This window comes from Etheostoma spectabile, unplaced genomic scaffold (assembly GCF_008692095.1).
Source record: "Etheostoma spectabile isolate EspeVRDwgs_2016 unplaced genomic scaffold, UIUC_Espe_1.0 scaffold00019146, whole genome shotgun sequence".
Taxonomy (NCBI): domain Eukaryota; kingdom Metazoa; phylum Chordata; class Actinopteri; order Perciformes; family Percidae; genus Etheostoma; species Etheostoma spectabile.
Window position 1 is genome coordinate 82236 of NW_022604704.1, and position 25694 is coordinate 107929.

Sequence of the window (25694 nt, forward strand, 5' to 3'; positions counted from 1 at the left end):
GCTTTTTTAAACTGCGCCTTCTGGCAAAGGTAAAATCGTTTTTAAACCGTCATGATCTTGAGAAGGCTATTCACGCTTTAATAAGCTCTAGACTGGACTACTGTAATGCCCTATATATGGGTGTTTCCCAGTCCTCTGTTGACCGTCTCCAACTTGTCCAAAATGCAGCTGCCCGCCTGTTAACGGGCACGAAAAAACGAGACCACATAACTCCGATTCTTTATTCTCTCCATTGGCTCCCGGTACACTTTAGAATTAAGTATAAAATTGTTTTGTTTGTTTTTAAAGCTCTTAATGGCCTTGCCCCATCTTACATTTTAGACATGCTGATTATTCGAAATTGTGGTAGGACGTTGAGGTCATCTAATCAACTCATGTTGGAAGTGCCAAGGTCAAAACTGAAACACTGGGGTGACCGCGCTTTTTCGGTTTCTGGACCTAAGCTCTGGAATAAGCTACCCAGTGAGATGCGTATCATTACTGACCTGGGTCTTTTTAAATCAAGACTTAAGACGCATCTTTTTAAATTGGCGTTTGGTACTTAGTAATGTGATGACACATTTGCATTGATTGTATTGTTTTTATTTTTTGTTTATTTTATATTTTCTTACTTTTATCATTCGATATTGTAATTTTGTTAGTGGTGCATTGTTGTTTTAAATCTGTGGTTTTATTTGTTGTGAAGCACTTTGGTTCACTTATCGGTCGTTGTAAAGTGCTATATAAATAAAATACATTTACATTTACATTTACATTTACTTCAGTAAGCTAGTTTGCCACTTTTATCTTGGGTAATGCCACATGTAAGTATATCTTAGTTTATTTAGATACCCAACATAGGTTATACTACGTACACTGTATAACAATACATTACATGTTTCTTTATTTCATCTTACATTTTTGCTAGCCTGTTGTGTAGTTATATTGTTTTTACAATTATCTTTGTTTAATATCTGTGACTCATTACTATCTAAGTAACTGGTCATTGTGTTTTCTCCCAGTTTCACCCTTTGTTACTCAAATAAACGTGTTACAAGGATCCCGGTCGCCAGTGCTTGATGGTGGAAGGTGTTTAGCTGCTGGTCAGATTGCACAGCGTTACGTACGTGAAGGACAAGACATATTTCATGGTAAGTATTTCCAGGTAATCTCTGCACCTCTAATCTCTGCACCTCTGTTATTCTAATATTACCATGTTATGAAATTGAAACAGGCAGTTTTGCATTTTCCACCACTGATTCATGGTTGTTTGACAGTAACTACCAGAAGTATTTCCAGGTAATCACTACACCTCTGTCTTACTACGTAATAAAATAGAAACAGGTAGTTTTGCATTTTCCACCACTGATTCATTGTTTTTATTTCAGAAACTACCAGAAGCATTTCCAAGTAATCACTACACCTCTGTTTTTGTATTATTACCATGTAATTAAATAAAAACAGTCAGTTTTGCATTTTGCACCACTGCCTTCTAAATCTCTAGCCATGCGCCATTTCTTGCCTAAAACAATATAACCAACAATATGTTAAATTAAATTTGATAGATGTAACTCTCTGATGGTCTAATGGCTAGGATTTGGCGCCCTCGCGGCCGGGGTTCAATTCCCGGTCAGGGAATGGTCAGGACTTGACAGATACAGATTTAAAAGAGCAAGTTTTTGGATGATTTGTCAAATTCTCCCTCATTAGTTTAACGTTTTAAAGAGGACCATTTCCTTTAAAGCAGACCCTCGACAGAGGATGTGTCCTTTTGTCATCATTGATGGGTCATAAACACTTCATCTGCCTCCATCTAATAACAAGTCTTTTCATTTTTTCAAGCAGTAACTAAACCCCTAACCAACATTTTTAACTGAAAACCAATGTATGTGAGTGTCAAGAAATGTTATTGTTGGATTCAGGTCCAAATTTGGACATTTTAGCGCAATGCAAAGGTGCATAACAGATTTTTTTTCTACATACCTGGAGCGACGCAAAGTAGGGGGGGCCAACTAGTCAAGGAACAGCAAGAGACTTGGTATTTAAGAATACAAACTGACTATGTGACAGATGTGTAATCTGTCATGGCCTTCCTTCTGAAGCTCTAGCCAGGCGCCATTCCTCGCCTAAAACAATATGAGTAATTCCAGTAAGTGAAAAGAAAACTCACATCTACAAAGATAAATTTGATAGATGTGACTCCCTGATGGTCTAGTGGCTAGGATTCGGCGCTCTCACCGCCACGGCCTGGGTTCGATTCCCGGTCAGGGAATGGTCAGGACTTGAGAGACTCAGGTGTGATGTTTGAAAGAATAAGTTCCTGGACTTGATTTTGATTTGTCAAATTCTTCCTCATTAGTTTAAATGAACTGACAACATCAGTTATATGACTTACACTTCTCAAAGACGCACACAATCTCAACTGGTTATCCTCCAGACAGCTAGTCTCTTTTTCTTTTCTCTCACTTTTTGTCTCAGTCTGGCCTTATGTATTTGCTTGTATTACATCAAGTGACCTGCATACCAATGACCGTAAAGATTAATATGTACAGTACATGGTTTTCAGAACTGTACCTTCAGATAAAGGTAAGGCCACTTGAGTTATCTTTGGGCTGCTCTATATTCACCTGCAGAATGATAAACCCTAGAGTTGGCTTACTCCAGGTTATTTAAGCAACAAACGTCCCTGGGTGGACTTGAACCACCATCCTTTCGGTTAACAGCCAACTGCGGTGACCCATTGCGAACAAGGTGAGGGCCATGTGGGGCCTCTGAGCATAATTTATAGACTAATTAATTATTCTCGAGTCAAATTTTGATTGGAAAACACATACTAACATGAACATAGAAGGGCCATGTCGGGCCTCTGAGCATCATTTATAGACCAAGTAATTATTCTCAAGTCAATCTTTTTATTGGAAAACACATACTTACATGACCATAGAATATTTTTAGTTTTCTCCTTTTAAGTAATGCATATTAGTATCTCCATACTTCCAGCCAACAATCTCCTATATTACTGACACATTTCATCTATCCTCCATCTGTACAGGCTTAGCAATATACTTAAAATATAAAAGTAAAAGTAGCCTTATGAATGACAAAGCTCCCTGGACCAGACACATGTTACTAGAGAGCACACTGAGAAACTACAGTAGACATGGAGAAAAGACTCTTTATTCTTTATTCTTTATATGCCATTGCCTACATTTTAAATGGCCGTCTGCCAATAGGCCTAAAACATATATAAACATATAGCCTATTTATATTGACAGAGACTGAGACTCCAGGTTAATAAGATTCTGACCGAGTAGCAAAATATGAATTCAAGTGTGATGTTCCAATTTAATTAGATTACATTTTGTAATGGTAACTCCAGTGAAATTATTTGAAATTTAGTGAGGACTAGATTACAACTGGATTTAAAGCTGATTGTGGTTTCCAACTTCGGCCCAGGTGTGTCTGTTAAAACACAGATGGAGACAACTTCTCTCTGTTGATTTATTACAATCAATCATCAGTATAAACATGGGGGGGGGGGGGGCAGCTCTGCTATGAATGTGTGTGTGGTAATAAATGAAATAAACAACATTGTAAAGGCTACCATACACAATGTATAGGAATCATATATGTTTGTAAATAATAACAATAAACCAACTACTAATTACATTATCTTAATGAGCAAGGACGTTCAACAATCGCCATTATATCGAATCAACAGCCAGGTGTAACCTAGGTAACAGTAGAAGAACGTAAACAAGCTAACTTTTAAATGTACCAGAACTACAGACCAATACAACAACAGGCTTACATGAACTGACAACATCAGTTATATGACTTACAGTTCTCAAAGACGCACACGATCTCAGCTGGTTATCCTCCAGACAGCTAGTCTCTTTTTCTTTTCTCTCACTTTTGTCTCCGTGTGCCGTGCGCGCCTGCTCGTGGTGTGAGACGCGTGTCCGCGCTATTCTCCAACATGGACTCCAAATCACACCTGATAGACAACCTTTAGCACAAAACTAAAGTAACAAGCCAATTTTGTAAAATGTAGGGAGTAGAAAGTACCAATATTGTGGTAAAATGTAAGGAGTAAAAGTAAAAAGTCGCCAAAAAAATAAAGAGTAAAGTAAAAATATCCGAAAAATCTACTTAAGTACAGTAATGAAGTGTTTGTATTTCGTTATTTTGTTAACGAAGTATTTGTACTTCGTTACTTCCCTTCTCTGATGACTGTAAAGATAAATATGTACATGGTTTCCAGAACTGTATCTTCTGATAGACATAAGGCCATTTGGGTTGTCTTCAGGCTGCTCTATAGTCTCCTGAAGAAGGATAAATCCCAGAGTTAGTTCTCTCCAGATTATTTAAGCATCAAACGTCCCTGGGTGGACTTGAACCACCATCCTTTCAGTTAACAGCCGACTGCGCTGACCTATTGCGCCACAGAGACTGCTCCTGTCTGATGTTTTTTTTATTTCTGATTTTGATGTAGAGATGGACAAACGACTCAAAAGCATAATACTTCTTGCCGTGACATAACAAGAAACAGTAAAAAAAAAGAGGTCGGCGAGATAGAGTTCAAGACTCTTTTTTCAGGACACTCAAACTTTGTCTCTCAATATGGCAGGAATTCTATGCATCCAGGGCCAAGTGTTTTACCATTTCATCCACTACGGGCCCCTAAGGAACTTTACATGTGTTGACAATAAAGATGCTCACAAAACGCTGCACTTGGAATTGCGTTTCTCATGCACATTCATGTCCTCTTAAATACAAAGAACTGCTAAGTTCTTTATTCCCCATATCAACTCTTAGACATTAGTTCCAAATGAAAATACTAGTTGTCAGAAGTGGGATTTGAACACACGCCTCCAGTGGAGACTGCGACCTGAACGCAGCACCTTGGACCGCTCGGCCATCCTGACTGATCCAACAGGTCTTCAGTAGGACCTGTCTCGAAAATCATAATATAGTAAATTAAACATGTCATGATATAGTAGGTTCTCAGTCATGAGAACCAGCTATATCATGACATGTCTGACGGGGCGCTACCTATACCATCCAAAGACTGAGACTGCAGCAATATGTTCAATGCCCGTATTTGTTTAATGTATTCATATTTTCACAATGTTTATTCTTCTCATCGGGTAGGATTGCATTTTTCTTAGGCGGCATATTCCCCTGGGCCTGGTGGTATCTGGCTGCACCAGAGCACCTGGGATGTCAGGCTTTAAATCCCCACCTCTGAAAAGTGCCGCTTCTTAGCCGGATTATGTCTGGCCATGTCATAAATAATAGAGGCGAGGCCTCAAAACTGAGAATATATTGGGGCGTGATATTTAAATTACAATCGTTTCTAGCCGCTGCATTTATCAATGTACGATCATTCTTACGCTCTGATTGGTGTGATACAAACGTTTCATGAATCTCACGTGAAGCCTGTCGTACGTTAGGTTGATAAATGAGGGCCATTAGCTCTAAGGATGTGCTTCAATACATAACTGAAGTGGACACACTAATGAGTAGCACAATGGTGCAATCTGTTTACCTTGTCATAAGCTAAAGCCTTTTCCCAAGCTAAAAGAAAACAAGGTGCTCTTCTGCAAAAGCACAGCTGAGAGTGCTTGAGAGTCCTTTGAGGTGCAGCATGATTTTAGGCTGAGATGCTTCGGGTGTGTTAATGTGTGAGCCCAAATAGTCGTCGAACGACAAAGACAAGACAGCGATCAGGTGATAGAACCGGGGTATTGATGTCCCGTCCATGCAACCGATGGATATGATCAAAACCTGTAAACAGCCGAACCACATCACTGGAAAGTCAGCATTACTACAGGATCCTGACAGGGTAGTGGATGTCAATTTTTTAATCTGCCAGAACAAGACTTGCCACTTTTCATGGGCTGTCAACAATTTTTCCAGCAGTTATATCATCTCACCATGGAAATCAGAGTTAGCAGAGGATGGTTTCAATCCATCAACCTTTGGCTCCATTGTGCCACAAATTTAAAGTGCTTCCCTCTAGGCGTTCAGAGATATTGCATTCACAAGAATCGGATGGACAGACATGAGGACACAGTCACCTTGACATTGAACCTTTGACCTCCAAAATCTCAACAATTGATTTGCGAGTTCAGATGAATGTTTTTGCAAATTTTGAAGGAACACAAACATGGGCGTTGTGATAAGATGGTGCTGTCTATCGTTGTTTCTGAGATCAACAATACCTTCCGAAGTTGAATAGCTATTGCATACCTGGTAATATTAGAGAAGAGCTCTCGTTGGCACTGTAGGCGGACAATTTAGAAAATTAAGTTACTTTAAACTTTAAACTGTTACATCTCCTCTGAATCACCATCTGCAAATTGCCAAGCCTCGTTGGCATGCCAACCACCATCTACAGGAGGTAAATCACTGGCTAGCTATGCATGCGTACCTCATACCTTTTACCAGGTTCAGGTGGTTAATAGCTATGGTCAAATGAAGCTTCATTAAGCTTTCTGAACAATGTTCTTCATTTTCTGAACTTATTCACTCACACTGTGATTGCACTAGAGGTCTCTCAGTCCAGCACCTCTCCCGCTCATCTTTGTTAGTTTTACACTGTCCAGCATAAATCACTGACACCATACCTCACACTCATCCATGCATACACCATGCATACATGTATACAACCTTTGCACACAGTCTTTTGTCTCCCCTTTTCATGGGGTCATTACAAAGCATCTAGTGTTGATCTTAGCCTTTGTGTGAGAACATAGGTCTCCACATACATTGTTTTTATCAAGATTGACGACCAAATTGTTAGTTTTTCTGAAATTTTGCGAACTACTGCAATGCCTTTCAAGTGTTTTAAAAAACAAAAAAACACTACTGCTGCTGAAAATACAGTGACAGGTGGTTGAATACTGGCACAAGCACATGAATGGATTTTGTCATTCTTTGGTTATTTCTGAGATTGATACAATGAAAGGAATTATTTAAGAGTGGTAGCAAACCAATGAAAAGGGTTATAGAACATAAATGGTATGCCCTTGGACATACAAGAGCTCAGGTATGTCAAATGGACAATTCATCTAGCAGAATGTGCAACTCTACGCCTGAACAGGGACTTGAACCCTGGACCCTAAGATTAAAAGTCTGATGCTCTACCGACTGAGCTACCCAGGCTTCTAAAACAGAGGACTGTGGGAAAAACAATCTCCTGAATTACAAATTAAAGTGCAAGTAAATGAAGACCAAAAAGCACAGGACAGCAGGAGGGTAGACCACAATTTGCATGAACATCCTGCAAACCTGCATGACAGATGACGATAGCGAGCACTTCATACATATCACACAATCAAGCTGTTGCCTTACCAGGGACTTGAGCTGTGGTTTTCTTTTTCGCTCAAAACGTTGACAGCCTAATGCAATTTTATGGCTATAGACAAATAAACTTTACTGCTAGTGGGTACAATAAAACAACTCTCCCTCTGGTTCCGCTTCTATACTCTTAATGTCCTATAGCACTATACGTAGTTTGATCAAAAGCCCTCGTGACAGGAAAAATCCACCAGATGACTTGCCATCCAAGCAGGGAGATCAGCACAGAGATTTGGGTGCTAGCAAGATGGATGTAGGTTGCCCATTGTTCATTTAGACGTACCACCAACATTGAAAACAGAGGTCTGTGGAAAAAACAATCTCCTGAACTATAAATTGAGGTGCAAGTAAATGAAGAAGATTAAGCTGTTGCCATAGAAGGAAAAATACACCAGATGACTTGCCATCAAAGCATAGAGATCAGCACTTCATACATATCCCACAATAAAGCTGTCGCCCTACCTAGGACTTCAGCTGTGGTATTCTTTTTCACTCAAAACATTGATAACCTAATTCAAAACACACAGCTTCAGACAAGTAAACTTTATTGCGGGTGGGTGCAAAAAAACAACTCTCCCTCTTGTTCCGCTTCTATACTATTAGTGTTACGGTTAGTAAGACCCAGAACCATAGAGATACAAAAGGCATGTTTAATGAGCGCGGAGGGGTTCAAACACTGGTGTAGACAGGTGGCTGGTCGGCGTGAGGGAGGAAGGCAGCTCGGAGGGACAACGGATGGATCTAAGGAGAGGCAGAGTTAATACTAGAATACAACAACAAACAACAACATAGGCGCAAATGACTAGGAGCCCAGTTACCACAATAGGGCATGTAATGATCTGGCGTTGAAGAGGCGGTCAGCCCGGGTTTATGTATTGCAATGGGTGATGAGTGATGAGGAACAGCTGAGAGGATGACGGAACGTAGATGGAAAGCCACGCCTCTAGATCCCCTGGAACGCCCTCACGGCAAGACAGACAAGACACACAGAAGAAAGAGAAGACACGACACAGGTTGGGGAATGCACCAGACCACAACACTTAGCCCTCGTGACAAGAAAAATGCACCAGATGACCTTCTATCCAAGCAGGGAGATGAGTACAGAGATTTGGGTGCTAGCAAGATGGACGTAGGTTGCCTATTGTACATTTAGACTTACCAGCAACATTGTTATGAGGCAAACCTGCTTGAAAAACAGCCACAATTCTTTTTAAAGACTCATGGATGGAACACAAACAATAGGGCAGTATCTGAAGTGTTCAAGAACATCAACTCTACACCTGAACAAGGACTTGAACCCTGGACCCTCAGATTAAAAGTCTGATGCTCTACCGACTGAGCTACCCAGGCTTCTAGAACTACTGGCTGTGGAAAAAGTAATCTCCTGAACTAAAGTTGAAGAGATTTCTTTTTAGAAAAGACAAACATCTACAAAAACAAAAGTGTGGGAGAGGCTGAAAAAAAAATTGTGATTGCAGACAAGAATGCATGATGTCCAACAAGGTGTCATTATCTTCCCCCAGAAAAAAACTCACATGCATAAATGAAGACCATTAAACTGTTGCCATGATCACTGTCTTCTAGACAGCAGGAGGGTATATCACGATTTGCACAATGCCTGAGAACACCAAATGTTATTCCACAAACTGTTGAAAATTGGCAAAATTGGCCAAAACGGTTAAAGAGCTCAAAGTCCCAACTCATCATGGCCACTAGCAGACTGTGAACATACTGCAAACCTGCATGACAGATCACGATAGCGAGCACTTCATACATATCCCAGAATCAAGCTGTTGCCTTACCAGGGACTTGAGCTGTGGTATTCTTTTTTGCTCAAAACGTTGATAACCTAATGCAATTTTACGGCTCTAGACAAATAAACTTTATTGCTAGTGGGTACAATAAAACAACACTCCCTCTTGATCCGCTTCCTCTTGACGGGAAAAATCCACCAGATGACTTGCCGTCCAAGCAGGGAGATCAGCACAGAGATTTGGGTGCTGTCAAGATGGATGTAGGTTGGCCATTGTTCATTTAGAGATAGCACCCGCATTGTTATATGCAAAACCTGCATGAAAAACAGCCACATTTCTTTTTGAAGACTTGTGCATGTTACTTACATGATACAACAGTGTCTGAAAGTGTTCAGAATTGCCAAAGTGTACAACTCATCCAGCTCATCCAGAACTCTGCCAATTTTGCTCGATTTGGCCTTAATTTTTTCTGGACATCTGTTCTTTTTAAACAGTCAAAAAGCAGGCCGGTTAGCTCAGATTGTTTGAGTGTGGTGCTAAAAATGCTAAGCACCGGCAGACACTTTAGGGGTACTAAAATTGCCAAACCCTACGCCCAAGATCATCTATATCCACCTTTTGTATGCACAAATTGGCCATTAACGCAAAACAAGTCTCAATCTCTATAGCTCTGCTTTCCATGTCTTTTGTAGCAAGGCCAAAAACCATACAGTTGTAAGGTTGTCTGCTCAGTAAGTGCAAATATGAGTCACAGGTAACTGATGTGCCTAGCATTCAATCTATTTTCAACAAAAGCTAACTGGCCACCTAATTAGTCTGCCTTTTTTACAAATGTTACCTCGCTCAGGAATTTCAGATAAACCGTGGCAATTGACATTTGGAAATATTATTTTTTTTAAAATTTTTTTTTACAATTTTGCTTGATTTTGCCTGGTTTGTTTCCGGAAATCTTTCTTTTTCAAACACTTAAAAAGCAGGCCAGTTAGCTCAGATGGTTTGAGTGTGGTGCTAATAATGCTGAGCACTGGCAGACACTTTAGGGGTATTAAAATCACCAAACCCTACACTTAAGATCATCTGTTTCCACCTTTTGTTTGCACAAATAGGCCATTTACGCAAGTGAAGAAGTTCTTGTATCTCAAAAGCATATGAGGTTGCATACAGATGGAGAGAAGGAGGAGGAGAGAGGTACCTAGTGCATCATGGGAAGTCCACTAGTCTAGGCCTATAGCAGCACAACTAAGGGATGGTTCAGGACTCACCCAAGCCAGCCCTACCTATAGGATTTATCAAAGAGGAAAGTCTTAAGCCTGCTCTTACATGTGGAGATGGTGTCTGCCTCCTGAACCCAAACTGGAACCTGGTTCCACATGAGAGGAACGCTCTGGCTCCCATTCTACTTTTGGAAAACCTGTTCTTGACTTGCCTTTTCCCACATCCTCTGAATGCTTAGCTAACTAAATGACTTAAGTTGGCCAATAATTGTTGCTTTTTCATCTGCATTGTGATTGTTGTGTGCCTTCAATATCATATCATATCAATATTATGTGGATATTATGAAAGAAACTGTCAAGCAAACACTTGCAACACTTTCAAAGGTTCCATGGTGTAATGGTTAGCACTTTGGACTCTGAATCCAGCGATCTGAGTGCAAATCTCGGTGGAATGTGTTTTAAGCCACAGCACAGGTGAGAAAAATCAACCTTTCAACTTTCCACATTTAGTTTAAAGTAAGCTTACAGGTTTAATGTCCTTGGCCATTTAGACTGTAAACAGTATGTTGGTGGGGGCATGTTGAGGAGTCACCTGGTCGCTAATGTAACTTGAAGAAGCTCCACATTTGACAGTATTGACTGGAAGTGATAGGCTTTGAGTTACATGGGGGGATACAAATTTTGCATTCAGTCTCTTAATCACCATAAAAATTAAGCATCACTGAAATTTGAACTTGTGTTGCTGCAGTCAGAGTATACAGTGCTTGTCCTGAATGGGCCAGTGTAGTGCATCAGAACTGCTTGTTGAATGGTCTATTAGCTTTGGAACCCCCCTTTCCCCACAGCTTTCAATTCTCAGATATGGATAGGGGAGTGGGCAATGTGTCCAAACCTTTCTGTGTAAAAAACAAAAACAACTAAAGAAGTCTCTTGGATGAGAGACATAACTTCTGCGGAGGACCTTTTTACCAAGTCCTGTTGCCCTTCAAGGTTCAAAGAGTCTTTATTATCCCGGGGGGCAATTTGTTGTGCAGCAGCATGTTACTTAAACAACACACAGGTTATGCAAGACAACAGCCATACATCTAGAAACAAAATAAATACGTACTACACGGAAGTCTAAACCTCATATTGACTTATTAAAGAAGCCTGTAGCAGCAGGGACAAAAGAGTTTTTGTGTCTGTTTGTCCTGCATTTAGGCAGACTGAATCTGCGGCCAGACGGCAACAAGATGAAGCAGCTTTTCAGTGGGTGACTAGGGTCAGCCAAGATTAATTGGGCCTTCTTGAGGGACTTTGTGTCATAGACAGAGTTTAAGTCAGTCAGAGGGTTGTGAGAAATCTTGCCACACACCTTAACCTTAGACCGAGACACTCGCGCGTAAAAACAGCACCTCTGATTCATAGTTTAATAATTTTTTAACCATAACAGCTAGCACCTCACCAAAAGTTGTCTCTGAAACCTGACGAGTTAGCGGTTACGGAGGTCTCTTCCGGGTCTTTCTAGCCTCTACAGGTGATTTTCTATTGAGCCTCGAACTTTCAGCCTCTTTCGAGGTCGTTGGGCTTTAAATCCAAACTGTTACATCCAAGATTGATCCACTTTATGTCCATAATTCATTGCGTTATGGCTCATTTCTACCGTAGCTTGCGGCTCCGTCTCTCCTCTGTGTCTGTTTAGGGAAATGAAGGCCCCAGTATGCCCATATATGGGAGATAACGTCACCCCTCTTGTATGGAAGGTCAGAAGGGAACAAAAAGGCCAATTGGCTGTATGGAAGGCCTAGAAGTTGCAGTTCTAGAACAATAGGTTGTAGTTTTAGAATTTTAAGAGTTGCGGTCCTAAAATGTTGTAGTTCTAGAATGTTAGATTTAATTTCTAGAAAGTTAAACTGTCAATCTAGAATGTTAGGTCAAAGTTTAAGAATGTTAACCTGCAGTTCTGGAATGTTAAGTTGCAGTTCTGGAACAATTGGTTGAAATTGTAGAATTTTAAGAGTTGCGGTCCTAAAATGTTAATTACAGTTCTAAAATGTTACATTGTAGTTCTAGAATGTAAAGATGCAGTTCTATAACATTAGGTTAAAGTTTCAGAATTTGAACATGCATTGTCACCAGACTTTAGTTTGATCTGAGGAACAGGAGGTCAGTACAGATCATGATCGTAGAATGCAGGCACATTTTAATCTGGTAAATTTCAGGGATTTTTACAATGGGATGGAACTGCTAATCTTGCAATTGACAGATGATCTGCCCCAATACAGCCACATTATATGGTGCAGAACTCAGGGATTCCCACTCTCTAAAACACCACTGCCCAACGTGGGGCTCGAACCCACGACCCTGACATTAAGAGTCTCGTGCTCTACCGACAGAGCTAGCCAAGCACTGCTTAAGTTTTGAGTTGTGGTCCAAAAACTTTACTTAAAACTTCTGAAATGTTAGTTCTAGAATGTTACTTGGCAGTTCTAGAATGTTAGGTTGAGAGATCTAAAGAGATCTAATGTTTTATCAAACCAGGTTGGGCAAGTAACCTTTCTGCTGACTTCTTGTAAAAATAGCAAATAACACAATTCAAAGGAAGCTACTGCGATGGCTGGGAACCGAACCCAGGTCAACTGCTTGGAAGGCCGCTATGCTCACCACTATACCACCATTGCTGGAAAGCACTTTTTCACTTCAAATCTTGTAATACATCTGGGTATTGAGACTGGAAATGCGCTCTATCACTGAAAGCACCTCCAGGGGGGTCCTGTGTTATCACAATCACAGAGAATGGGAAGTTCATATGTCAGTGTTACCTCCCTTCGATAGCTCAGTTGGTAGAGCGTAGAACTGTAGAGGCATAAAGCTGAAATCCTTAGGTCGCTGGTTCAAATCCGGCTCGAAGGAGAAGTTTTTTTCCAGAGTTTCCCTTTCAGGCTCAATCAAGTATTTCTGATTCTGACGTAGAGATGGACAGACAACCCAAAAGGATAATACTTCTTGCCGAGACATAACATGAAACAAAAAAAAGAGGTGGGGGAGATATGAGCGCAGAAATCTTTTTACGACAGTCTTTACGTGATATTCATGAAACGTTTGTATCACACCAATCAGAGCGTAAGAATGATTGTACATTGATAAATGCAGCGGCTGGAAAGCGACTTGATTTTGCCACTAAGAAATGATAGTAATATTGTGATGAATTTGCCTCGTGCGTGACACACTTTTCCATCATATTCAATAAATAAACCAGATTATTCAATCCATTCCTCTACTTATATTCAAAGTATACTCCTCCAGGACCTATCGCACCCTAAGCGAGAATCATAAACCCAGACCAATGAACAAGGAGAGTCATGTCCTGCTCATTGTTCCTCATTTCTTTTCCCAGTTTTTTTCTATTGCGTGCAGTTTAAACAGGACATGAAAAGTAGCTAGCATTTGTATTACAATTTTGATTGCTCCTAATCTGGGCTAATTTAACAGCAAATTGGATTTTAAATTTCAGATTAGGACTGTAACAACTTCTGCCCTTAAGGACTTCTCTGGAATTTGAACCCAGGACCTCTCGCACTTGAAGCAAGAATCATGCCACTAGACCAACGAGACATTAACATTCACATTGTTGTTTGAAGCTGAGAACAGATTTTTAATCGTTCCGCTTTTGCTCCAAAAACAACCACCTCAGTTTTTCCTTCATTTAAATTCAGAAAGTTCTGGCACATCCAGCCGTTAATTTGTTCAATACACTTAGTCAGTTGTTGTATTGGACTATAGTCCCCTGGCGATAGGGTTATGTAAATTTGTGTGTCGTCCGCATAACTATGATAAGTTATTTTGTTGTTTTACATAATCTGAGCCAGTGGGAGCATGTTAAGAACCAGTATTAATGCAAAGAAAGGACTGGAGCATTTCTTGGAGAGAATAAGTAGGCTGACACTGAAGTATTGAGACAACAGTGACTGAAAATCGAATTCAATCTACATATCGATCTTCTTAAAGTTCTAAATAGATTTTCTCACCTCAGAGTCATCTGGAGCACGTAACGATTAGCTTCTGTCCCTCTGAATCCTGAGTGACAATCACTCTGCAGTGAATGAGATGCAGTTCCCCCCCTCAGTCTAACCAAGACTGTACTTTCAGGGATCATTTTTAAAGTTTCTGACTTGAGGAATGTGTTTCTAAAGTGTTTGGTCTCGCTGACCAAGATGATGAGTCGTGATATTCCTTTCTGAGCGTGAAGCTGACAGAGAGTAATGATTCATTTCATATGCTCTCTGTCATTGATGATTGTTCTTTGTTTCTTTATGGAGCATTAAGGAAGGGAATATGATCAGAGTGGTATTAGTAGATGTGTGGAAAACTAATGTGAATAAACATGATAAAATGTGCTAAGCTATTTAACTAACTACAGCTATTGCCAGTCTTGAAATATTTGTCTTGTCCATGGTGGACAATGTTACTTGAAAGACATTAGGGTTACCTCAGTGACCTCCACCAGGGAAATTGATGACAAACCCCCATCATCCTCCACCTCTGCCTCTGCCACAGAGGACGTTTCAACTGGATTTAGGAGTTCCTGAAAGTGATCCTTCCACCGCTCTATTACCTCCTCAGTTGAGGTCTACAACATCCCATCCTTACTGTACACAGCTTGGATGATTCCTCGCTTCCCTCTCCTGAGGTGGTGAACGGTTTTCCAGAAGCACCTTGGTGCTGACCGAAAGTCCTTCTCCATGTCTTCTCTGAACGTCTCCCTTGCTTTACCTCTGTCACGACAGAGGCTGCAGTCCTTTGGGCCCGTCGGTACCTTGCCACTGTCTCCGGAGTCTGCTGGGATAACATATCCCGGAAGGACTCCTTCTTCAGTCGGACAGCTTCCCTGACTACTGTTGTCCACCAGGGTTTTCGTAGGTTACCGGCCCTTGAGGCACCTAAGACCCTAAGACCACAACTCGCCGCCACAGCTTCAGCAATGGAAACTTTGAACATTGTCCACTCAGGTTCAATGCCCCCAGCCTCCACAGGGATGTCCGAAAAGCTCCGCCGGAGGTGCGGGTGCGAGTGCGAGGATAACATATCTAGGAAAGACTCCTCCTTCAGTCTGACCGTTATTGTTTTTTTCTGTATTTGGTTGATCTAAATCAACCAAAAACGAGTCCAGGAACTTACTCTTTCAAATTGTACACCTGTATCTGCCAAGTCCTGACAATTCCCGTTCAGGGAACCCAGGCCGCGGTGAGAACGCCAAAATCCTAGCCACTAGACCATCAGGGAGTCACATCTATGAGATTTATCTTTGTAGATGTGAGTTTCCTTTTCACTCACTGGAATGACTCATATTGTTTTAGGTGAGGAATGGCGCCTGGCTAGAGCTTCAGAAGGCAGGACATGACAGATTACACATCCGTCACATAGTCAGTTTGTATTCTTAAACCATTGACATTATTGTCCTATTGTCCTATTCAGTTTAATCTCAGATGGCATCTAAGGCTAAGAAGCATCGTGCCATGGGGGACGATGAATGGCTGTCCCGTCTGAGGACGTTTGCCGCTACAGGGGTCTGGCCTACTGATGCTGGGAATAGACCAGCCCCTAGGCAAAAGAGATGAGTTCTATCTTAAGATACAGCTTTTTACATATTTTTTTGACAACTATCAACAATTAATTAATTTACTATTTAATGAAAAATATAAACAGAATAGAACACTCAGAGTTATTTTTGCAAAGCCAATCTACCGCTCAGTAAACCACTGTCTGATCATGAGCCAGTCAGAGTTGTTCCTTGCACTGTGCATCTTAGTTTCTAGATGGAGACAATCACAGAGGACAGAGTAATGTGGGGAAAATCTTCACAAAAGATAGAAGTCAGTCATACGTCGATCACAAGGTTTACTAGTTTCCTAGTAATTCAGAAAACAGCAGTGACCTGTGGTAGTTTTTGTCTGTTAGCTCACAGGGCTCTAGGGTGCAAATAACATTTTTCCTCTAGGTTGCACCGGTGCAGCTAATGTCCTCGCATCTGCTGTCTCTCCACAAACGAAGCAATGTTTATTTATGTTTATATCGATATGGTTTAATTTTGCATTACATGACCCATTTCTTTTGAAAAGCCGTGCTTGTGTTTGGGTCTCTCCTCTTACTCTCCATTCACTCACACACAGCTCCCAGCAACAGAGACAGAGTGGTGTCAGCACCGGTTTTCCACCAAAACACCGGTCCACACTTCTGACATTTTATCACAGTTTTAAATAAAAAGAATTGCTTAGTTCTATAGTCTCATTATCATGTCTCAGATATTCATTACAGATGAAGACACTAGTGGTCAGAAGGGGGTATTCAAGCCCACGCCTCCAATAGAGACTGCGACATGAACGCAGCGCCTTGGACTGCTCGGCCATCCTGACTGAGATGTTGAATAATCACTGTGTGAGTCAGGAAGCTCACATAAAAGATAGTTGCAAGGTCTACCAAATGTTTAACTTTGCAACCCGTAAGCTGTTGGAACCTTGGTTGCCACGGGGTCCAAAACCTTCCCTCAAAATGTGAATAACAGATTTTCCAGCCCGTACGCATGAAAAGCAGAGCAGAGTGGCGCAGCGGAAGCGTGCTGGGCCCATAACCCAGAGGTCGATGGATCGAAACCATCCTCTGCTATTTCCTATACTTTTAATCAGTCGCATGTCTGTTCCAGTCTGTTGCTGCAAGTGTCTGAAGTGACATGTCCCCACCTGCTGAAGGGTTGACTTACTTGCAGGTTGAGATTATTTCATCCATAAAAAAAGAAACTAACCTGCTGTAACACCCATAAAAACAATTTAAAAAATATATACTACACTATAGTTAATAATTACTGTAAATAAAGTCTGTAAAACATGTACATTTAAAGTGCTTGTTGTGCTGTCTACCAGTCAGATTACCACAGGAGGTAATATCTTCTGCAGCTCTTTTAAAGACTCTACCATAATACCTGCTGGAGATGCCAGGTCCTCATACATGTAAAGCATGCGCTCTACCACTGAGCTACATCCCCTGAAGATTTTGAAATTCTTTTGACTTTTTTCTGAGATCGACTCAGACTTATCTTTATCAATCCTTTTGGGATGACTCTCGCAAGGAAATTGAAATTTGTTGTTTATGGCTTTAAAACCTGTAAATGCAACTGCAGTGGCTGGAAATCAAACCTGGGCAAAATGATTGCACTGCTACGATATAAATCATAGTCAAAAAGTAACATACCTGTTGCCTTTCTGCTGGACAATACAACGCTCACTGCAAATCTTGTGACACAGATAGATAATAAATGGTGGAGAATGTTGGCTTCCAGTTCCTATGAAGTAACACAACACTGTTCATGAAGGCACAACTGAAATTAGGGTTACTGTGATGTGTCATTGGTTTGCTATTACTCTGGAAGAATACCTTTTGTTGTCAGCAGGATTTGAACCTGCGTGGGGAGACCCTAGTGGATTTCTAGTCCATCGCCTTAACCACTTGGCCACAACAACCTGAAAACAACACTCATACCTGTTTGCACAAATGTTCATAAACCTTTCAATTGGTTAGCAGTAGTTACCAGACACGGGCAGTAGTGCAAATCGTAGTGCGCTGCCTGAGTCTGTGGATCCTCGTGGAGGCAGCTTGATTGATTGATATAGACCCTTATTTGTACCATAACAGAGATCTAATATTTGATCAAATCGGGTTGGGCAAGTAACCTTTCTGGTTACTTCTTGACAAATAAAGCAAGTAACCACACAATGGAAACTACTGCAATGGCTGGGAATCAAACCCAGGTCAACCGCTTGGAAGGCGTTCACCACTATACCACCATCGCTAGACAAGACAATTGGTGTCCTTAAAGGTTGGATTTTTCCTTTTTATTAAATTAAGGCATTAAGATCAATTTCCGAAATATGATTTTTTTGCAAAGATTGCAAAGCCAGAAATCTTGGTGTAGTCGTGGACTTAAATTTTAACAGCCACATTAAGACAATTGCAAAGTCAGCCTATCATCACCTTAAGAATATATCAAGGGTTAAAGGACGTAGGTGTCAAAAAACTGGAAAAAACTTTGCCATGCTTTCATCTTCAATAACTTTTAAATCAAGGCTGAAAACTTTTCTTCTTGATGTTGCCTTTCTTTAAATGGTTATTCATTTCTTTAATGTTTAATTTTGTATGCTGCCCTGTAACTTTTTTCTTGTGTTTTATCTGTTTTTATTTGAAACTGTTTATTGTTGTGTTTTATCCAACCAAAAAGGGAGCCTATCAATTAAGCTGACTCTACGAGGATCCACAGACACAGGCAGTGCACTACGATTTGCACTTTGCCCGTGTCTGGTAACTACTACTAACAAATAGAAAAGTTTATGAACATTTGTCCAAACAGGTACAGCACTGCTTTTCAGATTGTTGTGGTCGAGTGACTAAGGTGATGGACTAGAAATCCATTGGGGTCTCCCCGCGCAGGTTGAAATCCTTCTGACAGCAAAAGGCATGCTTTAAGAGTGGTAGCAATCCAATGACACATCACAGAATATCAAATTGCAGATGTGCCTCCATGAACAATGTTGTGTTATCTCATAGGTACTGGAAGTCACCACAAACGTATCTCTTATCCTTTATTTTCAGTCTGTGTTACAAGATTTGCACTGAACATCGTATTTTTTAAATTTTGTATTTAAAAAGCAGAATAATATGGTTTAAAGAGGCTTATCTCGACAGTGTCAGAACACCAGGAGGACTTCCTGGCGACCATGTTACACACACTCACACACCCACATACACTCTCACATACACACACATTCACATACACAGACCTGTACACACTCACACACTCTCACTCACACACACACAATCACACCCACATACATTCTCACGTACACACACACAGAAACATATATACACACATACACTCTCACAAAGACACACACACACACACACACACACACACACAGACAAACACACACAGTCTCACTCACACACACTCACACACATACACTATTGAGGTCATAACGTAAGTGTGTTTTGGAATTGAATGTGCAGCGCTCCCAGTGTATTTATGTTATGGAATTAAAAGCTATTCTAAGGATGATTTTGAGAATTATTCACTGTTTTATTCACTATTATTCTGAACACACAACTGTGTGTGTCAGTCCCTCCAGCATTTCGCAATGTCGTAATTGTACAATTCACACAAATTCAACCAATCACCGTGACTTTGGTGCGACCCCCAATTTTGACCAATCACTGCAACTTTTCCGTAAATTTGACCAATAACCAGAGTCTCCCCTGACTTCAACTAATCCGAGCAGTCCCACGTGCCAGTCTTTGTCTCAGTATGACACACATGGGGGATGCAGGAAAAACTGGAGACGTATCGTACAGGATGACCTGAACTGAGAACATCTACAATCATGATAAGTGCAGTGATGCGTCAAAGTCAAATACTTTATCAAACCATAGGAATGTGTCCGAGGCCAGGTGAGGAATTAACAATGTAAAGATAAACAAGCCACAGACACGTTCAAATTCGATTAATTCAACAAATAGTCTTAAATCCTCCAGCCAGTTTCATATTACACATTTGCAGCATCCTAAGCCTTTTTCTAGAAGATTAGTACAAACATTTAGCCTAGAGTAATTTTATTTTCCTCCAGTTATTTTTAAACATTTAAAAAAAACAAAAACATTGCAACTTTTATTACAAGACAAAGCTTTACAAAGGCTCCTGCAAAAATCTTGCATTTTGGACTGCAATAATCGCAACAAAAGACCAAAAAAAATCTGGGACTGATGTCTCCATCTGTTGAAAAGTACAATATATAACCATTTCCCCAGGTTTATTTAGGAGAGCACAATGGGATCTTTTGCAGGTCTCTGGTACTGTCCATTTCCATGTGTTGGAAAGCACAATGTTACCATTACATGAGGTAGTTTGCAGCTGCTGTTTGTATTATTGTGTGTTTGTGGGGGGCCGTGTATGTGTAAGGGTGTTTTAGTGGGTCTTTACATGTGCTCATCTGCTGTAAAGCACAAGTGTTCCATTGGACCAACAGGTCAAAAATTGACCTAGGAAATCCAAAAACTATGTATTTTAAAACCTTAAAATTCATAAATATCATAAAATTTTAAACCCATGTTATTTTGGTTAATAGAAACTCATTTCTGATAAAGAAACATAACATGTAAAATTTTAAGTGTTGATCCCAAAGTGATCACCTTTTTGTGCAATTGTTTTAGTTTGGAGACATGCATAAACTAATAGCAAAAAGAAACCGTTGTGCTTCCTGGCAGATTAAATCATTCATTGCTTAGAATTCATCAGAGAAGTATGGTAAAATCAGTTCAGTTTAATATCACCACAGATATAAGTAGGTACATGCAGAAACATGTCAAAGGCACATTAGGTTGACAAGGTAACAGGCGTCTGGTTGGCGGCCTGGTCGCTGGTTGGCAGCCTGGTCGCCCAGCGTCTGGTTGGCAGCCTGGTCGCCCAGCGTCTGGTTGGCAGCCTGGTCGCCCAGTCTGGTTGGCAGCCTGGTCGCCCAGCGTCTGGTTGGCAGCCTGGTCGCCCAGCGTCTGGTTGGCAGCCTGGTCGCCCAGCGTCTGGTTGGCAGCCTGGTCGCCCAGCGTCTGGTTGGCAGCCTGGTCGCCCAGCGTCTGGTTGGCAGCCTGGTCGCCCAGCGTCTGGTTGGCAGCCTGGTCGCCCAGCGTCTGGTTGGCAGCCTGGTCGCCCAGCGTCTGGTTGGCAGCCTGGTCGCCCAGCGTCTGGTTGGCAGCCTGGTCGCCCAGCGTCTGGTTGGCAGCCTGGTCGCCAGCGTCTGGTTGGCAGCCTGGTCGCCCAGCGTCTGGTTGGCAGCCTGGTCGCCCAGCGTCTGGTTGGCAGCCTGGTCGCCCAGCGTCTGGTTGGCAGCCTGGTCGCCCAGCGTCTGGTGGCAGCCTGGTCAGCGTCTGGTTGGCAGCCTGGTCGCCCAGCGTCTGGTTGGCAGCCTGGTCGCCCAGCGTCTGGTTGGCAGCCTGGTCGCCCAGCGTCTGGTTGGCAGCCTGGTCGCCCAGCGTCTGGTTGGCAGCCAGCGGTTTGGGTCCGTTCAGGGGCAATTGAACATCTGCAAGTTTTTGAATAGCTGCCTCAGCTTCTACTTCATTGGTTTCCAGTTGTGCTGAAAAATACGTAGAAATCGTTAATTCCCAACTACCCTTGACATTAATACTGTAAATAATTTACCATTACGGCTTCTTTGTTTTTGATTAAAAAGTAAAGTATTAAGACTTCCTTTTAAGACTTGATACCTCCAAAACATTTAATTGGTAATTAGGCCAGTGGCGTTTGTTTACATCATTACAGAATCTGTATTGAGATTAAGCTAGCACAGCAGTTGTGTTCATGTGCTGCATTTACTTGGTTTGGGAAATTCCACAATCTCTACAGAGCTACCTTAGCTTAAGTTGGCTGACTGACTATATAAATGTCTGAATAATTTGAGAAGCCAGCTTTATACCCACATTGTATGTTTAAAATAGCTTAAATTAAACATGGGTTGGAATCCCCATTCCAAAAGCCAGACAACTTAACCTTAATTTACTACATTGTGCCACAAAGAACCTCAGCTGTAAATACAATTGCAGCATTTTCCCAATATGGTTTCTTAGAACCTGCTCACCTTTTTTAGCGGCTTGGATCAACTTGGACTCCATTGGCTGGAGAAGTGCAAAGGCCCTCTTCATGGAGATATCATTAGGAGACACATCTGTAGTACAAAATAAATTCAGTTAGTATCCGTAAGTAGCTCTTGAAAGATTCTGTCACTAACGTTCTTACCTCTAATCATTCTCCTCTGCAGCGCATCATCATGTCTTTCATTTGTGCCGCCAACTGGCAAACTCAAGCCTAAGGACAATGCAACTGCTGTTAATCAAATGTTTCTGCTGTTTGACACCACATATCATGAACTTGCTAAATGTCATTTCAGTAATTGAGTAATTTACCCTTCTCTTTACATTTGCTATACTCCACTACATATTTGAATACAAGCTTCAAACAGAAGAAATGTAACAACCTGTGTTAATCCAAACAGTCAGCACACAAACAACAAAGACCCAAACAGCTGCCATCACTCCAGTCACCAAGAGAAACTGGTTCCTGTGCTACATGCCAGGTTAAAAACCATCATGCAGGTAGCACAGCTGTTGCTGATCAGCTCTGATTGGCTCTCTCTGCAGAGTCAGTGCTAGTTGAGATTCAGCCCATGAAAAATGGGAATTTGGAAGCAAGGGACAATTATAGACTATATTGTAAAGAAAGTCCAGGAAGTTGTTTTTACAAGAAAGAAAGTCAATGATGTTTGTCTGAACACTGTTAGACTTTTTTTGTAAATTTGCGTTAACTTACTGGCAACGTGCTGTGACTTCCTGATTACAGTATCATAACTGTACATGTTTTTTTACAGTATAATACCCTTACTGTAACTTAGTTTTACAGTAGTAAAAATATCCTTGGTTTTACTGTTTAAAGAACTCCACAGTGGCAAAGCCCCAGGGATTGATTAAATTCGTTGAGAAATACTGTAAGGAGAGGCTGTCTTGGTTGACATACCTCTTCAACATTGCGTGGAGGTCTGTGGCAGTGCCTAAGGAGTGGCAGACCAGGGTGGTTGCTCCCCTCTTCAAGAAGAACAGCATCTGCCAATTACAGGACATCACTATGCTCAGGCTCCTTGGTAAACTCTACTCCAAGGTGCTGGAAAGTCAAGTTTAGCCAATCCTCAGCAAGGAGTGTGCCAATGTATGTAACACTTCAGCAGTTGGCAGTGGTGGGATTTGAACCCACGTCTCCAGAGAGACTGGAGCCTTAATCCAGCGCCTTAGACCGCTCGGCCACACTACCTGCACATATCACTTCCCCAAATTGTGACAAACACAAGGAACGTAACTAACTGTATGCTTGTCAATGTTATTGGAACAAAACGTTTGCAAGGGAAAACACATGAAACACATAACTACAGCTCTGATTTAATACAGGCAAATGTCAGAGATCATACAGATCTTTACCGGCTAAATACCTATTCCCATACCGGGAGTTGAACCTGGGCCACCTAGGTGAAAACCAGGAATCCTAACCGCTAGACCATATGGGACTGACCACATATTAATAACAGGGATTTCATGAATCAAGTCATAGTCTGGCTGGACACAGGCCTTCTCTTGAACGTGAATGAAGAAGCTTCTTAAGTGAGTTTTATCTTGAAGCTTTTGAGTGTTCTTTAGGTTTTTATCTGCTTTAACTATTACCGGACAGCGGGGGCGCGGAGCAGAGCAGAGCGGCCGTTAGGGAGGAATCCTCCTCCGTGTTCAGCTCCATTTTGAACTGGCGGTAAAAATCTTAATGTCGGAACTTTATGACAGGACAAATAAATCCATCAAATCAAGTCCCCAGTTATCAGCATGTGGCCTTGTTTTATTTCAGGTAGTCAGCATGGAGCTGTTCCACATTCCCAGACATTTAAAACAAGTCAATCATTGGCGTTATTCTACGAGTCAGATGAATAAATCAGCTGTTTGCTATTTGAGCTGCTCTGTTTCCTGCTGCTCCGTCATTCTTTAGTGTCCTCTGGAAACAGGTTGCTGTCCTTTATGTTTCTTTTGGATGACATCATCAGTGTCTTTGCTTTAGTCTGAAGAAACTCCAACAGATTTAAAACCACATGCAGTCTCAGAAAATACAAACAGGGAATAGAAAATGTCAGACAAAGAATATGAAATGAAAAGTCCCCAAAGTAGGAAAATATAATGTTAATCTACCAAATAACAATAACTGGAGAGCATCCAATTAAACATGGCTGACTTCCAGTATGTCGGTAATGAAGAGAAGAATGTTTGGACTTATTACAGATTCATTTTATTTTTATTTAACCTGTATTTAACCAGGAACAATCCCATTGAGCTGCAGTAACTCTTCTTCCAGGGAGTCCTGCCAAGACAGGCGGCAATTAGTTTCATAAAACATAAAAGACAGGACAATGGTTCCATACTACACCACAAATCTCTATAGACACTACAACACAAACAAGACATTACACTTAACTTAAGCTAATCCATACATGCAACTTAAAGACAGGTTCCACTGAGATATGAACTCAGATCACTGGATTCAGAGTCCAGAGTGCTAACCATTACACCATGGAACCTTCAAAAATTTTGCAAGGGTTTGCTTGGCAGTTCCTTTCATAATATACACATGCGTGATGTTTAAGGCACACAACAATCACAATGAAGATGAAAAAGCAACAATTATTGGCCAACTTAAGTCATTTAGTTAGCTAAGCGTTCAGAGGATGTGGGAAAAAGCAAGTCAAGAACAGGTTTTAAAGGACTAGCCACAGACAGTGAATACAGCAGTAGATATGTCTACTGTGTACAAACACATGGTAACTTTACATCTGTTGACAATAAAAATGCTCACAAAACACTGTACTTGCAATTGCGTTTCTTGCACACATTCATGTTCTCTTAAATGTAAAGAACATGGCAAACTGTTATGGATCCGTCAAAGATGCTTATAAATCCTACAGCAGAGCTCTACTCGGCATGTCTGACCACATCTCTGTTTATTTGGTTCCGTCTAACAAACCGGCCCTGAAGAGAAACAAGCCGAAACGAAACTTAGTTCCGGTTTGGTCAGAGGAATCAATCCAGTGTCTACAGGAATGCTACTGCTGCACTGACTGGGATCTATTCAAAAACAAATGTAAGGACCTTGATGAGTTCAAAGAGACTGTTTCTGCATACATCCCCTTCTGTGAGGACTTAGTCATCCCTCGTAAATCCATATACATATGTTCAAATAATATACCATGGGTCTCCAAATCTGTCAAAAGCATAATTAATCAACGAAATATTAGCTTCAACCAAGGTAACATGACTCAATACAGAGTACTTCAAAAACAAGCTAAAAAGGAACAACTTAAGCTTGCAAAACTTAATAATAAGGACAAAGCTGAGAACATGCTGAGCACAGGCAACTCACCTACTGCATGGGAGGGTGTGAAAGCAACGATGGGGATGCAACCTAAGAAGTGTCTGATCTCCCTCAATGGCATGTCACACCTTGCCCTCTCAAATGACAACACTTTTTATAATTGTTTTAATATTTATGATTTTAGTGAGAAGCTGTCAGTTTTTAATAACCTTGCCCCAACGCTTAAAAACAAGAACAGGCTGCAATATATAGTTAAGGTGCGTGGCGAGATTTCTCACAACCCTCTGACTGACTTAAACTCTGTATATGAGACAAGGTCCCTCAAGAAGGCCCAATAAGTCCTGGAAGACCCTAGTCACCCCCTGAACAGCTGCTTCATCTTGTTGCCGTCTGGACAAGGACAAACAGACACAAAAA

At 41.2% G+C, this 25694-nt stretch overlaps 1 long non-coding RNA gene and 4 other non-coding genes across 5 annotated transcripts; 2 read left to right on the forward strand and 3 right to left on the reverse strand.

The window, feature by feature from the left end:
- Window positions 1-8748: 8748 nt before the first annotated feature.
- LOC116683868 (uncharacterized) lies at window positions 8749-19194 on the reverse strand. Its single transcript, XR_004330719.1, has 2 exons — window positions 19162-19194; window positions 8749-8874 (listed from the first exon to the last, which is right to left on the reverse strand). It is a non-coding gene; the product is annotated as an uncharacterized LOC116683868 (long non-coding RNA).
- Window positions 14425-14640, forward strand: LOC116683871 (small nucleolar RNA U3). Its single transcript, XR_004330720.1, has one exon. It is a non-coding gene; the product is annotated as a small nucleolar RNA U3 (small nucleolar RNA).
- Window positions 16883-16954, forward strand: trnam-cau (transfer RNA methionine (anticodon CAU)). Its single transcript has one exon. It is a non-coding gene; the product is annotated as a tRNA-Met (tRNA).
- A 3910-nt stretch (window positions 19195-23104) lies between the features above and the next one.
- On the reverse strand, window positions 23105-23186 carry trnal-aag (transfer RNA leucine (anticodon AAG)). Its single transcript has one exon. It is a non-coding gene; the product is annotated as a tRNA-Leu (tRNA).
- A 178-nt stretch (window positions 23187-23364) lies between these two features.
- On the reverse strand, window positions 23365-23436 carry trnae-uuc (transfer RNA glutamic acid (anticodon UUC)). Its single transcript has one exon. It is a non-coding gene; the product is annotated as a tRNA-Glu (tRNA).
- Window positions 23437-25694: the final 2258 nt, after the last annotated feature.